This window comes from Rhinolophus ferrumequinum (genome assembly GCF_004115265.2).
Source record: "Rhinolophus ferrumequinum isolate MPI-CBG mRhiFer1 chromosome 13 unlocalized genomic scaffold, mRhiFer1_v1.p Super_scaffold_3, whole genome shotgun sequence".
Lineage (NCBI taxonomy): Eukaryota > Metazoa > Chordata > Mammalia > Chiroptera > Rhinolophidae > Rhinolophus > Rhinolophus ferrumequinum.
The window spans coordinates 2,409,574-2,425,760 of NW_022680356.1; the positions used below are offsets into that span (position 1 = coordinate 2,409,574).

At 46.1% G+C, this 16,187-nt stretch overlaps 1 pseudogene; it reads right to left on the reverse strand.

Moving 5' to 3' along the window:
* Positions 1-14,295: 14,295 nt before the first annotated feature.
* LOC117019340 (tubulin alpha-1B chain-like) lies at positions 14,296-15,747 on the reverse strand (annotated as a pseudogene).
* Positions 15,748-16,187: the final 440 nt, after the last annotated feature.

Sequence of the window (16,187 nt, forward strand, 5' to 3'; positions counted from 1 at the left end):
CCACTGAATTATATATTTTACGATAGTTAAAAATGTGTATTTTACCACAAAATATAAATAAATATATAATTTATACATTAGAAAAAGTGCATGTAAAACAATGTCAAGTAAGTAGAAGTCAACACAACTTGGTAGAAATCATGAATTAAAAACAGAAAACTACGTAGAGAAGTATGAAATCACTAAACGAATAATGTATGGTTGTAATTTTTGTACAATTGTTAAATGATGAAATGTTTTAAATTTGCACCTATCTACACTCTGGAGGGCAGGATCAGATGCTCTTAGGGGATGAGTGAGGTAGGGTGGCCTTAAAAGTCACCCTATTTCCTGGTCTTGACACCCTATCCTCCTTCGGGCCTTCGGGGAGCTACTGCCCAGGATTGCCATCCACCCATTTGTCAGTGGGATTTTCCCATTTTTTTTTTTTTTAAGATTTTATTGGGGAAGGGGAACAGGACTTTATTGGGGAACAGTGTGTACTTCCAGGACTTTTTCGAAAGTCAAGTTGCTGTCCTTTCAATCTTAGTTGTGGAGGGTGCCGTTCAGCTTCAAGTTGTTGTCCTTTCAGTCTTAGTTGTGGAGGGTGCAGCTCAGCTCCAGATCCAGTTGCCATTGCTAGTTGCAGAGGGCGCAGCCCACCATCCCTTGCAGGAGTCGAACCAGCAACCTTGTGGTTGAGAGGACGCGCTCCAACCAACTGAGCCATCGGGAGCTCAGTAGCAGCTCAGCTCAAGGTGCCGTGTTCAATCTTAGTTGCAGGGGGCGCTGCCCACCATCCCTTGCGGGACTCGAGGAATCAAACTGGCAACCTTGTGGTTGAGAACCTGCACTCCAACCAACTGAGCCATCGGGAGCTCAGTAGCAGCTCAGCTCAAGGTGCCGTGTTCAATCTTAGTTGCAGGGGGCGCTGCCCACCATCCCTTGCGGGACTCGAGGAATCAAACTGGCAACCTTGTGGTTGAGAACCTGCACTCCAACCAACTGAGCCATCGGGAGCTCAGTAGCAGCTCAGCTCAAGGTGCCGCGTTCAATCTTAGTTGCAGGGGGCGGAGCCCACCATCCCTTGTGGGACTCGAGGAATTGAACTGGCAACCTTGTGTTTGAGAGCCCACTGGCCCATGTGGGAATCGAACCAGCAGCCTTCGGAGTTAGGAGCATGGAGCTCTAACCGCCTGAGCCACCGGGCCGGCCCGAATTTTCCCATTTTTTTTCTGCCCTAAAATATAACCAGTCTATTTTCCTTCCCATCCTTCCTGAAAACTGCTTCTCACTCAACCTTCCTATAGCATCAGCTCAACTGTGTAACTTCCTGTGCTCAGAAGCTGTACAAAGATACACGCGGGCTCCTCTGAGCGTGACAGGAACATTCCCGATTGTGGCCGTATTGGTTACTCACACTACACACACTTGTCAAAGCTCACTGAACTGCACATTTAGAAAGGGTGAATTTTACTATAGGTGAGTTATAGCTCGATAAACCTAACTTCAGAAATAGCACCAGCTTCTACTTAGCAAATGTTGAGACCAGCTTTTCTACACATAATTATTTCCACATTAGAAATCATCTGGAGGAAAGCACAGGTGCAAATTCTGTTAAATGGGATGAATGCTCCTGGGAAAATCAAGCCATCTTTGTGGATAAAGCGTCCACTGTTGGCCTTTCTGGTCCCACCCTCCACGGGGGACCCTGGCAAGTGCTAAGGAATCACTGAACTTCCCCTTGTAAAGAAGTGGGAGTGGCGAGAGGTCCATGGCTTGACCAGGGTCCCCAATAGCATTTTTTCTCCCACTAGAGGGGTGATACTTGGACTAGGGTATGCTTTCTACGTGGGAGCCATCTCTGGACCTGGAGAAGTAAGAAGGACCAGGGAGGGGTCCAGGGTAAAGTGAGCCAAAATGGGGGCTTTAGGATGACCCAAGCAGAAGATATGGTCTGGGACTTAGGGTTGCGTTCTGTCCATCAGGCCCACAGGGCAGGAGAGCAGGCAGGTGGGTGTCAAGGCAAAGGGGTATTGGGGTGCATGTATTGGTCAGCTTGGGCTGATGTAACAAATACCATAGATCGGGTGGTTTATACTGTAGGAGTTTATGTTCTCACAGTTGTGGAGGCTACAAGTCCAAGATCAAGGTGTCAGCAGGGTTGGTTTCTTCTGAAGCTTTCTCCTTGGCTTGCACATGGCCATTTTCTTCCTGTGTCATCACATGGTTTCTCCTCCATGTGTGTCTGTGTCCTAATTTCCTCTTCTTACAAGGGCACCAGTCATACTGGATTAGGGCCCCACCCTAGTGACCTCATTTAACCTTAATTACCCTTTTAAAGACCCTGTCTCTAGATACATTCACATTCTGCGGTGCTGGGGGTTAGGACTTCAACATATGAATTTTAGGGATTCCCAATCAGGATGTATGGTTCATTTGGCAGCTGCAGCCCTGAGCGCCACAGAAGGTGGAAGCTGGCAGTGAGGCCTCTGAAAACATTTAAAATCCTCTACGTGTATCAGAAAGGGTGATACTCAAAGTCAAGGTCTTCCCTGTGGTCCTGATTTGGACATTGTTTTGCTGTCGATACGGCCATGACATCAGCATGATCATAAAAGATGACCCAGACATCAGCTCAAGCAACCAAAAATTGTGAGCAGCCTTCTACCTAAATGCTCAATGGTTTAACCTGAAAATGAGATCACAGGTAAAGAGCAGCCAAAGAAGCTGATCTTATAACCAGAATGACTTGGAAGGGTGTTTGGCCCATAAGTAGCGGTGCATCTGGGGTCAGTGTCTCCATTCTCAGAGCACTGAAGACCAGGACCCCAAACAGGGTTAGAAGTTCGTGGAGAGCAGGGGGTGCCACACACTCATTATACCTCCGCCTTCTACAGAGGCATTTTAACGGACAAACTGCAAAACTGGCCGGTAGTAAAATTTACAAAAGTTAAAGAGCAATACAATGTTTCCTTTGCTTACTGATAAGGTAAGATTAAGGGCTTTGGAGAACAGTCTGGCAGTTCCTCAAGTTAATACATGAATGTCCACAGAGCGTTATTCAGAAAAGCCAAGAGTGAAACAACCCAAATGTCCCTCAGCTGTTGAATAAACAAAAGGTGGTAAATCCATATAATAAAATATTACTCAACCATTAAAAGAAATCAGGTACAGACACATCACAACATGGATGGATCTCAAAAACATGCTAAGAAGCTAGACTCACAAAACCACATAATGTGTGGTTCTATCTATATGAAATGTCTAGAAGAGTCAAATGCATAGGGACAGAAAGCAGATTGGTGGCTGCTTACGGCTGGGAGAGAAAGAGGAGGGAAGCTGGCGTGACAGCTAAGGGATGCAGGCATCTTTGTGGAGTGATGAACATGTTCTAAACTCCACTGTGGTGATGGTCGCACTATGAACTTTAAATGGGAGAGCTGCGTGGCACGTGCGTTACATCTCAATACAACTGTTTTTACACAACGAAAGAAGCGGCAAGAGTTGAAGGGGAGTAAGAGGTATAGACATCCAGGGATAAAATAAGAAGTCACAGAAACGTAATGTACGAGACAGGGAATACAGTCAAGAACCTACTCACTTTGCTTGGTGACAGACGGTTACTAGACTGATCACAGTGATCAGATCGGAAGGCACACAAATGTAGAATCCCTGTGTGGCACAAGTGAAACTAACACAATGCATGCCAACCATACTTTACAAAGTAAACAGTCAACAAAGCAAGTACAAGGAGAGTTAACACTGAAGATCATGGCTGACGTGGAGCTGAACCTTCTGAGAGGATAAGGGATAGCACAGCAGGAAGCTGGCAAGCACCGAGAGGGCTCTTCACCTTGCAGGTGCTGATCAAGAAGAAGGGAGAGCCACTAAACTATTGTCCGTGTCTATGAGTTTTTGTTTCTCATTTGTTTGTCTTGTTCTTTTGTTGTTTTTGGTTTATATACCACATATCAGTGAAATCATATGGTTCTCTGCTTTTTCTGTCTGACTTATTCGCTTAGCATTATACTCTCAAGATCCATCCATGTTGTCACAAATGGTCCTCTTTCATCTTTTCTTACCGCTGAATAGTATTCCATTGTGTATATATACCACAACTTCTTTATCCATTCATCTATCGAAGGACATTTTGGTTGTTTCCTGAAATCTATGTAACTTTACTAACAATTGTCACCCCAATAAATTTTTTAAAAAATGCTACACCTGACTAATAATCAAAAAGTATAATTTTAAACAAGAAAAAAAAAAAAAAGGAAGGGAGAGCGAGACAGACTAAAGCGTGTTACTAAAATCGTCCAGAAATGGTCTATGTGAATGATAGTGCCTTTGAGAATTTTGGGGGGGGGGATGAAAACTGCCCTTAAAAAAGCTTTTATTTGGGGTTCTTAAAGTTGAATCTGGAACATTTGCCAAAGAAAATTGCCCTAAACCAAACCGAAATCCATAGAGATGATAAAATAAAACAGAAAGATCAGAAACTGGTGACCTCCATCCAAGAGCAGTTCTGTGTGTGTGCGGGGAGGGAGGGTGATGCTGTCCTTCTGAACTCGGCTTCTCTTCCGAGCACAAGTGCTTCTGTGTCTTCCGAACAATGCAGAGCCGGCTGGGCTGGGGAACACACCAGCCTTTGTTCCACTGCAGCGCCCACGGGCTTCGCTGTTCCCGTTTTGGCCGATGCACAAATGATGAAAAGCAGCACGCCCTGGTTTCAGAAAGTTCAGCATTCACAGCTCCCAATGGAGCTCAAGGGGCGCACTTTTGAGTCTGTGAGAGATGTATCACTGACCGAGGACACTGGGTGTCTCAGCCCCACTAGTCACCCTCATAACACTCATGCATCTTGACCACACCGATGCGTCAGTTCTCCTCGGGAGTCATGCCAGTGCCCAGACAAAGCCTGTCTTGTGCTGCAGCGCGCAGCCCGGGCCCAGCTCAGGATGGATCCCCATAACATGAGGTGGTCAAGGCTGTCCATTTCCATGTGCCTTAGTCTGCTCTGGCTGTCATAATGAAACACCCCAGACTGGGGGCTCCAACAACACATTTGTTTCTCATAGTTCTGGATGCTGAAGTGCAAGCTCGAGGTACTGGCAAGGTAGGTCTCCTTCTGAGACTTTTTCTCATGGCTGGGGGAGGCCACCATCGCGCTGTGCTCACATGACGTCTTCTTTGTGTGACAGGGAGACTGTGAATGAGCTCTGGTCTCTTCCTTTTCTTACAAGGACACTAATCCCACCACGGGGGTCCCACTCTCATGACCTTATCTAACACTAATTAACACCCAAAGGCCCCAACTCCAAACACTGCCACACTGCGGATTAGGGCTTCAACACGTGAATTTTCTTTTTTTGGGGGGGGCCGGGTAGGGACACAATAGTGCATAGTGACACACAATATACCAAATATCACTACACTAGGTACAGATCAGATCAAATCAACCAACTTTAAATCAAAGAAGTACAGCATACTACCAGGGTAAAAATACAGCTTGATGAATTTTCATAAAGTGAATACACCTAGGTAACGATTAACCAAGTAAAAAAACCAGCATATTACAGCATCCTAGAGATCTCCTTGTGCTCCCACCCAGTCAGGACGCTCCCCTTCTGCCCCAAAGGTAAGACTCAACACCAGAGATTTGTTTTGCCTGTTGTTTTTTTTGTTTGTTTTTGTTTTTTAAATTGGGGCATATAGAGGAACAGTGTGTTTTTCCAGGGCCCATCAGCTCCAAGTCGTTGTCCTTCAGTCTAGTTGTGGAGGGCGCAGCTCAGCTCCAAGTCCAGTCACCATTTTCGATCTTAGTTGCAGGGGGCACAGCCCACCATCCCATGTGGGATTTGAACCGGCAACCTTGTTGTTGAGAGCTCGTGCTCTAACCAGCTGAGCCATCCGGCCATCCCTGTTTTTTTTTTTTTTTTTAATATTACGCAAATGAATCACACAGTATAGATGCTTTTGTGTGCAGCTTCTTTTGTTCAATGTTAACGTTTGTGAGTGTTCATTTTCACTGCTTCATTGTGCTCCACGGTATGACTATAGGTCTGTTCTACTATTGGTGGACATCTCCATTGTTTCCATTTTTTATTATGAATAATGTGTCTGTGACCCCTATACACACAATCACACACATTTCTGCTGGGAATGCACCTAGGTGTCAAATTGATGGCTCACAGGAATAGGTGTGTCCATTATGGTAGATAAGGCTAAACAGTTTCGAAGTGCTAGGATAAATCTACCCTCCTGCCAGCCATTCGTCAGCTCCCCTTGTTCCACTCCTGCCAACACTTGAGACTGGCAGTCTCTTAAATGTTTACCATTTTAGTTGGTGTGCAGTATTTCTCATTGCATTTCCCTGATTCTAATGAGACTGAGCACCTTTTATGTTGTCCACCTGGATATCTTCTTTTGTAAAGGGCCTGTTCAAGTCTGTTGCCTGTTTTTCTATTGAGTTGTCCTTTTGAAAAGGTCTTGCTCTGGTCATTCTTTATAAAGTCTCAAAATGAGCCCTTTGTCAGTTATACATGCTGCAAGTATCCCCTCCTCCTGTGTGGCCTGTCTTTTCACTCTTTTACTGGCATGTTTTGATAAAGAGAAGCTTGTTAGTTTAATGTAGCCCAATCTATCCACATTTGCTTCTATGACTAGTGCTTTCTGCGTCCTGTTTAAGAACTCTTCCCTATACCAGAGACATGAACATAGTCTACGTCACCTTTTAGAACTTGCATTATTTCACCATTCACATTTAGGTCTATAATCTACACAATATACATTTTTACTTTGTTTCTACTGATGAGCACATTAGACAAGGTGCACAAATCTTAAGAATTTTTACATACCATGTTTCCCCGAAAATAAGACCTAGCTGGACCATCAGTTCTAATGTGTCTTTTGGAGCAAAAATTAATATAAGACCCTGTCATGCAGGGTGTCACGCGGGGTCTCAGCTCCTGCTCCCCACATAAGAACGCAGGACATGGTGAGGCCAAAAAGGAACACCCACGGAGCCACAGATAGGGGAGTCATACCACTATATTCTCGCTAGCAACTGGGTTGGAGACACAAGAAGCAGGAGCCACACAATCTGCAACCTGCCGTCCACTTCTCTCTGCCAACCAACCCCACTTGCTACCTGCAATCTGCCGTGCTAACTGCAATCCGCTCTTGCTAGCTCAGCCACCATCTTCTTGCTAGCCTCCATTTTCCGCTAGTGTAGCCACGGCAGTTATATTAGTGGCCAGTAGCTCACTGGCTACAGCTGACGGCCAACTAGCCACAGCTGATGGCCATCCAATCAGTTAATGGCCATTTACTACCTAAGCCAGCACCTTTCCATCTGAGGCCAAGAGCCTGGAAACTGCACTCCTGGCTCTGTCCCCACAGACCCAGTTTTATTTTACTATAAGACCGGGTATAATATAATATAGTATAGTATAGTATAGTATAGTATAGTATAGTATAGTACAGTACAGTACAGTACAATACAATACAATATAATATAATACCAGGTCTTATATTAATTTTTGCTCCAAAAGACTCATTAGAGATGATGGTCTGGCTAGGTCTTATTTTTGGGGAAACACAGTATGTGTGTTATGCATACATACGAGTTTGGACAATTAAGTTTGTGAACTCATCCTAGAAAAAATGCTACACACCTCATTGCTGAAGATCACTACTGTCACCTTTGAAGTATTCCCCTTGGGAAGCTATGCACCAACGCCGGTGCCTGATCCACCCTCAAAGCAATTTTGGAACTCTTTTTCTGGAACGGCCATCAGAGCGGTCATCGTATTACCCTTGATATCCTGAATGTCATCAAAATGTCTTCCTTTCAGTATTTCCTTTATCTCTGGGTAAAGAAAGAAGTCATTGGGGGCCAGATCAGGTGAGTAGGGAGGGTGTTCCAATACAGTTATTTGTTTACCGGCTAAAAACTCCCTCACAGACAGTGCCTGTGAGCTGATGCTTTGTCATGATGCAGGAGCCATGAATTCTTGGAGAAATGTTCAGGGCATCTAATTTTTTCATCCAGCCTTTTCAGCACTTCCAAATAGTAAACTTCGTTAACTGTTTGTCCAGTTGGTACAAATTCATAATGAATAATCCTGAAAAAAAGGTTAGCAACATTGCTGCAACAAGTTCACGAATTTAATTGTCAAACCTCGTATATGAGGTGTGATCAAAACATATGGTGAATGCTGCTGCAAGGTGATTTTGACCTTGAAGGAATTAAGTGAGCTGAGTTTGAACCCAGGAACACTACGGTGAACTCTGATTATAAGGGCTTATTAGAGTGTTTAAGAAACGATGTGTGTAGAAAATGGCCTGAGAAATGGGCAAATGGTTTCATCTTCCATCATGACAATGCTCCGTGTCACACATCACTTCTGGTACAGCAATTTCTGTCAAATAAAAACACCTGGTGTATCCTCATCCACCTTATTCACTGGATCTGGCACCATGTGACTTCTGGCTCTTCCCCAAAGTCAAAATGATTCAAGACATCGAGGCAGCCATGACAGTGCAACTAAAGACACTCATGAAAGACGGCTTCCAGAACTGCTTCAGAAAGTGGCAAGAATGATGGGATAAGTATGTTCAAAGCGAGGGGGAGTATTTTGATAGGGACTAATGGCAATGTGTCTTTTACTGTCATAAATTTTTTTCATTTAAACATTCACCATATTATTTGATCACACTTTATATATATGTACTACATCTTCTTTATCCAACCATCTATCGATGGACATTTAGATTGCTTCCATATCTTGGCTATTGTAAACAATGCTGCAATGAACATAGGAGTGCATATGTCTTTTCGAATTAGTATTTTGGATTCTTCAAATAAATACTGAGAAATAGAATTCCTGGGTCATATAGTAGTTCTATTTTTAATTTTCTGAGGAACCTCCACACTATTTTCCATAGTGGCTGCACCAATTTGTCTTTCTGGTGCTGAGTTGTATGAGTTCTTTATATATTTTGGATATTAACCCCTTATCAGATGTATTGTTGGCAAATATCTTCCCCCATTCAGTAGGATGTCTTTTCGCTTTGTTGATGGTTTTCTTTGCTGTGCAAAACCTTTTTAGTTTGATATAGTCCTGTTTGTTTCTTTTTCCTTTTGTTTTCCTTGCCCAGGGAGACATATCCAAAAAAAAACCATTACTAAGAACGATGTCAAATAATCTACTGCCTATGTTTTCTTCTAGGGGGTTTACGGTTTTGGGTCTTACAATTAAGTCTTTAATCCATTTTGAGTTCATTCTTGTTTATAGTGTAAGAAAGTGGCCCAGTTTCATTTTTTTGCATGCATTTGTCCAGTTTTCCCAACATCATTTATTGAAGAGACAGTCTTTACCCCATTGTATATTCTTGCCTCCTTTGTCACAGATTAAGTGGCATGGGTTTATTTCTGGGATCTCTATTCTGTTTCATTGATCTATGTGTGTTTTTATGCTAGTACCATGCTGTTTTGATGACTATAGCCTTGTAGTGTAGTTTGATATCAGGTAGTGTGACACCTCCCCTTTTGTTCTTCTTTCTCAATACTGCTTTGGCTATTTGGGGTCTTTTGTGGTTCCATATAAATGTTAGGATTGTTTGTTCTAGTTCTGTGAAAAATGCCACTGGTATTTTGATAGGGATTGTGTTGAATCAATAAATTAATTTGGGTAGTATGGACATTTTAATGATGATAATTCTTCCTATCCATGAGCACAGTATATGCTTCCATTTATTTGTATCTTTTTCAATCTCTTATATAATTTCCGAGTACAGATTTTTTACCTCCCTGGTTAAATTTCTTTCTTTCTTTCTTTCTTTTTTATTGGGGAACAGTGTGTACTTCAGGGACTTTTCCAAGTCAAGTTGTTGTCCTTTCAGTCTTAGTTTTGGAGGGCGCAGCTCAGCTCCAGGTCCAGTTGCCGATGTTAGTTGCAGGGGGCACAGCCCACCATCCCTTGCAGGAGTCAAACCAGCAACCTTGTGGTTGAGAGGACGTGCTCCAACCAACTGAGCCATCTGGGAGCTCAGTGGTAGCTCAGCTCAGATGCCGTGTTCAATCTTAGTTGCAGGGGCGCAGCCCACCATCCCTTGCGGGAGTCGAGGAGTTGAACCAGCAACCCTGTGGTTGAGAGTCCACGCTCCAACCAGCTGAGCCATCTGGCCACCCAGGGGCTGAGCGGCAGCTCATTGACTTCATTCTAGTTGTGGAGGGCGCAGCTCGCTGGCCCATGTGGGAATCGAACCGGCAGCCCTGTTGTCCAGAGCTCGCGCTCTAACCAACTGAGATAGCTGTCCGCCCCTAAATTTATTTCTAGGTTTTTTTTTTTTTCTTCAAATCTTTTTTTTTTTTTTTTTTAAAGGAGGGCGCAGCTCACAGTCGCCCATGTGGGGATCGAACCAGCAATCTTGGTGTTATCAGCACCATGCCTTAACCAACTGAGCTAACTGGCCACCTCTCTAGTATTTTTTTGATGCATTTGTAAATGTGATTGCTTAAAATTTCTCTTTCTGATAGTTTGTTATTGGTGTATAAAAATGCAACCAATTTATGAGTATTAATTTTGTATCCTGCTACTTTACTGAGTTCATTTATCAGTTCTAACAGTTTTTTAGTGGAATCTTTAGTGTTCTCTGTATACTGCATCATGTCAACTGCAAAGTGGCAGTTTTGGTTCTTCCTTTCCAATTTGAATGTCTTTTATTTCTTTTTCTTGTCTAGGTAACCATCACCCAAGTCAAAAAGCTATAAATAGGGCAATCCAGTTTTAGCCAGAAAGGAGACACACCCACCGGCTATTTGTTCCCTCTCCAATCCACAAAGTAACACATTCTTTATACTTGTACCTGCTGTTCTGGGCTTTTACCAACACCTCCTCTTACATTCCTTGAAAACATTTGCATTTTCAAAGAAAAAGAAATGAATGACAATAGAAGGTAATCTGATAAAAGGTAATCTTTTCTGCCTGAGTCTCCAATTCCAAAACCTGCCATTCTCCGACCAAGGCCACAGTTGACTATAGGCAGTACTTCATCAGCTAAGATGCCACTGTTGTGTTCTGTGCCACCAAGAAAACTAAAAAGCTGCCAGGTAAACGAAGACACAAAGGAAGACATCAACCACTGTGGGACCCAGTTCAACTCACTGCTGTTTAAATGTGAGCAGAGATGCAGCCTAGAATCTATATAAAATGGTAATTCTAGTTAGTCTGACACGCTCCAAGCGTTGTTTCAGGTGTCGAGACAGGAACGTGTTGAGGACAAAAGTGATGATATCAAGGGCCCCTACAGTCAAATGGGGAGAAACAACACCTAAATTTCACTTCTCCTTCTGCCCTCTCCCTCCCAAGTCCCCAACACCCAACAATCTCACTCATATTCTTTCCAGAGTAAGGACTGAAACCATCTCGGAGCTTGACCCCCGGCTAGGTCATGCTGGCTCCTCTCCAATCCAGCCCGACTGCAGCTCCATCTGCCTGACGCATCCCACTGCAGGGCCAGTGCCTCCCCAAGTCCTGCAAGGCAAAGGCCAAAGCTTTAACCTCGGCCTCCCTCCCAACTCTCCCACCCTTCAGTACTGTCTCACGGTGTGGTTTCAACATGGCACCTCACATTTTTGTTCTTTTACTTTCCTGTCTACAAGAAAAGTAATCTGTCTTAAAGTGTGGTCATGAGGCTGAGTAATTATGGAATCAAAGTGCTTCCAGCCTTGAAAAAAGATCCAAGATTAAGTCAGAATGTTACAACTATCTGTTTTTATGAATACTTTTTCAAGATGCCTTATTCCTATCGCCATACTTTATGTCTGTTCTTTTACACAAATATTTAATAGTTTACGAATGTTACCAAGGGCAGCCACTCTGGTTAGCAAGGACTCAGCTCGCAATTTGAAAGATGAAACAGGATGAGTTTTTTCCACAAAGGAAAGTCAAACAGTCTGCAGTATCATAAACTGCACATCTATCAAACTGGGCAGGGGCTGGAAACAGAAAACCTTTCTGGAAAGACAAACAGCAGCTACCTTTTGTGCCTGAGGAACATTATAAACAAAACAAAACAAAACCCCCCCCACCAAATCAACCAAAACATGAAGCAATTCTCAAATTAGTTTAAAGAAAGTTCCACCCCTGGTGGTGTGCCGCCCAGGAGACGAGGGCCTGGCCCGTCTTGGTCTGGGTTAGGCTGGGTCCCAGTCAACGGCAAACACACAAGCTGAGTGAAGGGATATGTGGAAGCGTCAAAAAGGCGGCGGGAGCTGTGCCAGAGCCCATCGGTGCTGGGTGTGGCCCAGGCAGGAACCCCCGGGAGTTGTTAACTGTGTGACCCCCGTGGGCCTGCGGCTCATCAACCCGTTTCCTCACCTGTGCAGTGGAGCCGGCCTCCTACCAGCTGACTTGCCCGGCTGGCCCGCACTGTGCAGGTCGCCTTCAGCACGAAGGGCGGAAGAGCTGGGGTCCAGGGGCCAGGGAGGGCGCCGGATGCGCAGCCACTTGCCTTGGAGGAGGGGGCCGGTTGGTGGGGACAGGAAGCAGGTTTCCTGGATTCGGGGCGTGCGGGGTGGAGGAGTGAAGGGTAGGGGGTTGGCAGGACGGGGCCCAGGCGGGCAGGGAGAGACACGGGTCCCTATCTCCAGGGTAGCCAGGGCCTCCCTGCGCCCCAACGTTGTCCTGACAGGGAACCAGCATCTAGCCTCCGGCTCGAGGGGTGGGAGCGAAAGTGCTAACGAGGACACTGCCGCCAGCCCGCCCCACGTGGGACGCAGACACGCCCCCACGTACGCAGCCCTGTCCCATGTGTCCCGACATGCGCAGCCGCACCGCAGCGGCTATGCTCGCCAGGCCACCCGCTCCAGCTGCTCGGCCCCAGCTCCCCTTTCCCAAACCATAGGTTTGTGCCCGCGGCTTCACATGTATTAAGTCATTGAATCCTCACCTGGGGATGAGAATGTCCATTTTACAGAGGAGGGCACTGAGGCCCAGAGGGAAAGAGCCACTTGCCAAGGGCACACGGACTGAAGGGGGTGGCATCAACATTTGAACCCAGAACAGACTGTGGCCACTCAGCCATCTGACAATGTAAGATCTTTGCAAAGTTGAAGCACTACAGGCATGAATGCTGAGAGCACACTGGTCATAACCACCACCCACGGTTATTCTTTGCTACCCTTTGCTTTGAGAACAGATCTGTCATGGGCGTGTATCTGAGTGCGTGAGCCTGCGTGGTGATTTGGAGGATGTGGGCCCTTGGTTCACACTCATATTGGTTGAGCCCCCGCCCTCTGCCTGGCTGTTTACACACATTATTTCTTCTTAGCCTCCGCCAGCCTTGTCATCAGTTAAAATTCACACCCTACTCTTCTGGGGAACTGATTTTTAATTAGGCATTATGAATAAATAATTAATGGTTCGCCAGGCATGAGTGTGGTAGAGGTGAGCTGAGCTGGTCAATGCTACTGCTGGGACTCTGGCCAAGCCGATCCCCGAGTGAGCCCTCTCCTGGGGTCAGGATGTGACGGGTGAGAAGGCAGCAGCTCTGGTGTGCTAGGAGGCCGTAGCGACATTGCTACTTGATCTTTAATTCCTTTGATCAACTCCTCTAGGAGTTTGGGCCCATTAGTTCATCTGAATTCCAGTTGTCAAAAGGGATATTGCAGAGGTTGAAAAGATAATATCCAAACTCCTTACTGTTCTTTCGAGAACTACCACTTTAAATTATGTATGTATGTATGCATTTATTTTATTCCCCTCTTCCGCCTCCCCCCCCACTCCGGTTCAGGCCGTTGTTTCTCAGTCTAGTTGTGTAGGACACAGCTCCCTGGCCCGTGCTGGTACGATGAGCCTTGTGCTCTCCCTCCGGCTGAGGCAGTCGGTTGCCAGTGGTCGGTGGGCCGCTCACGGCAGCTCACGGCAGCTCACGGCAGCCCAGCTCCAGAGAGAGCGGTTGTTCACAACCTTAGCTGTAGAGGGCACAACTCATTGGCCCATGTGGGAATCAAATTGGGGACCTTGACATTAGGAGCACAGCGTTCCAACCACCTGAGCCACCGGGCCAGCCCCCCATTTTAAACGTTTTAAACATTCATAGATAGATCCATTTTTTTAAATTAATTTATTTTTTTCTCAATGCCTTTACTTTGAGACATGAGGGAAAAAATCTTGTAGATACACATTAAAAAGACACACATGATCGCAGGTAGAAGCAGAGAATCTGTTGAGAAAGCTTTAGCGCCTGCCAGTTTGAAGCTGCAGTTCCGAGTACGACGTGTTGCAGGGATGCGAGGGATGGTAACTAGTATTCCTCTCCTTCCTCCTCACCCTCTCCTTCAACAGAATCCACACCACCCTCCTCATAATCCTTCTCAAGGGCCGCCATGTCCTCACGGGCCGCAGAAAACTCTCCTTCCTCCATACCCTCACCCACACACCAGTGAACAAAGGCACGCTTGGCATACATCAGCTCAAACTTGTGGTCCAGGCGGGCCCAGGCCTCAGCGATAGCTGTGGTGCTGCTCAGCAGGCACACAGCTCGCTGTACTTTGGCCAGGACTCCGCCAGGTACCACAGTGGGAGGCTGGTAATTAATGCCAACTTTGAAGCCAGTGGGACACCAGTCCACAAACTGGATGCTGCACTTGGTCTTGATGTGGCAATGGCAGCATTGACATTTTTGGGAACCACGTCACCACGGCACAACAGGCAGCAAGCCATGTATTTCCCGTGGCGAGGGTCACATTTCCCCATCTGGTTGGCTGGCTCAAAGCACGCATTGGTGATCTCTGCTACAGAAAGCTGCTCACGGTAGGCTTTCTCAGCAGAGATGACAGGGGCATATGTGGCCAGAGGGAAGTGGATGCGGGGATAGGGCACCAGGTTGGTCTGGAATTCAGTCAGGTCAACATTCAGGGCTCCATCAAATCTGGGGCAAGGAGTGATGGAGGACACACTCTGGCTAATAAGGCGGTTAAGGTTAGTGTAGGTTGGGCGCTCAATATCGAGGTTTCTATGACAGATGTCGTAGATGGCCTCATTGCCAACCATGAAGGCACAATCAGAGTGCTCCAGGGTGGTGTGGGTGGTGAGGATGGAGTTGTAGGGCTCAACTACAGCTGTGGAAACCTGGGGGGCTGGGTAAATGGAGAACTCCAGCTTGGATTTCTTGCCATAATCGACAGAGAGACGTTCCATCAGCAGGGAGGTGAACCCAGAACCAGTTCCCCCGCCAAAGCTGTGGAAAACCAGGAAGCCCTGAAGCCCTGTGCACTGGTCGGCCAGCTTCCGAATTCGGTCCAAGACAAGGTCAGTGGTCTCCTTGCCAATGGAGTAGCGCCTCCGGGCATAGTTGTTGGCAGCATCGTCCTTGCCTGTGGTGAGCTGCTCGGGGTGGAACAGCTGGCGGTAGGTGCCAGTGCGAACTTCATCAATGACCGTGAGTTCCAGGTCTACAAACACTGCCCTGGGCACGTGCTTGCCAGCACCTGTCTCACTGAAGAAGGTGTTGAAGGAGTCATCTCCTCCTCCAATGGTCTTGTCACTTGGCATCTGGCCATCGGGCTGGATGCCATATTCCAGGCAGTAGAGCTCCCAGCAGGCATTGCTGATCTGGACACCAGCCTGGCCAACGTGGCTGGAGATGCACTCACGCAAGTCTACGGGTTAGCAGGCACAGGTAACAGGAGTAGACACCAGATACCAGTTACTGTCCCCGACAAGCTAAGAGTCGAGGTAAGTAACGCACTCGGTAGATCCATTTTAATATGAAGAGACAAAGCTGGCCCCAGGCAAAACTGAAAATAATAACATACAAAAGAATAACCAATTTTCAGTATAAAAATTGCTTCCACCAACATTACCTTATTTGATCTTCAAAGCAGGCTTGAAACATTCTTACTACTTTCATTTTTCAGACAAAAACTGAGGCTTGGAAGCCACCTACTTGGCCCAGGGGCACACACTGGGTTACGAGAGCCAGCATTTAAGCCCAGGGCTCCCATTGCTACTGACCTTTCTAATCCTAGATCTTTCAACATTTTGCCCTCATTTTAGGGACCTGTTGTCCTTACTTCTTCCAAACACTGTCTGTGTTCAGGCTCTATGTCCTTGAGGCCTCCGCATTCCTTCTAGAGGATCCTGGAATGAGAAAAGGAGGTTTGGCCAATAGAGCTGCTTCAGGTGGCTCAGGGA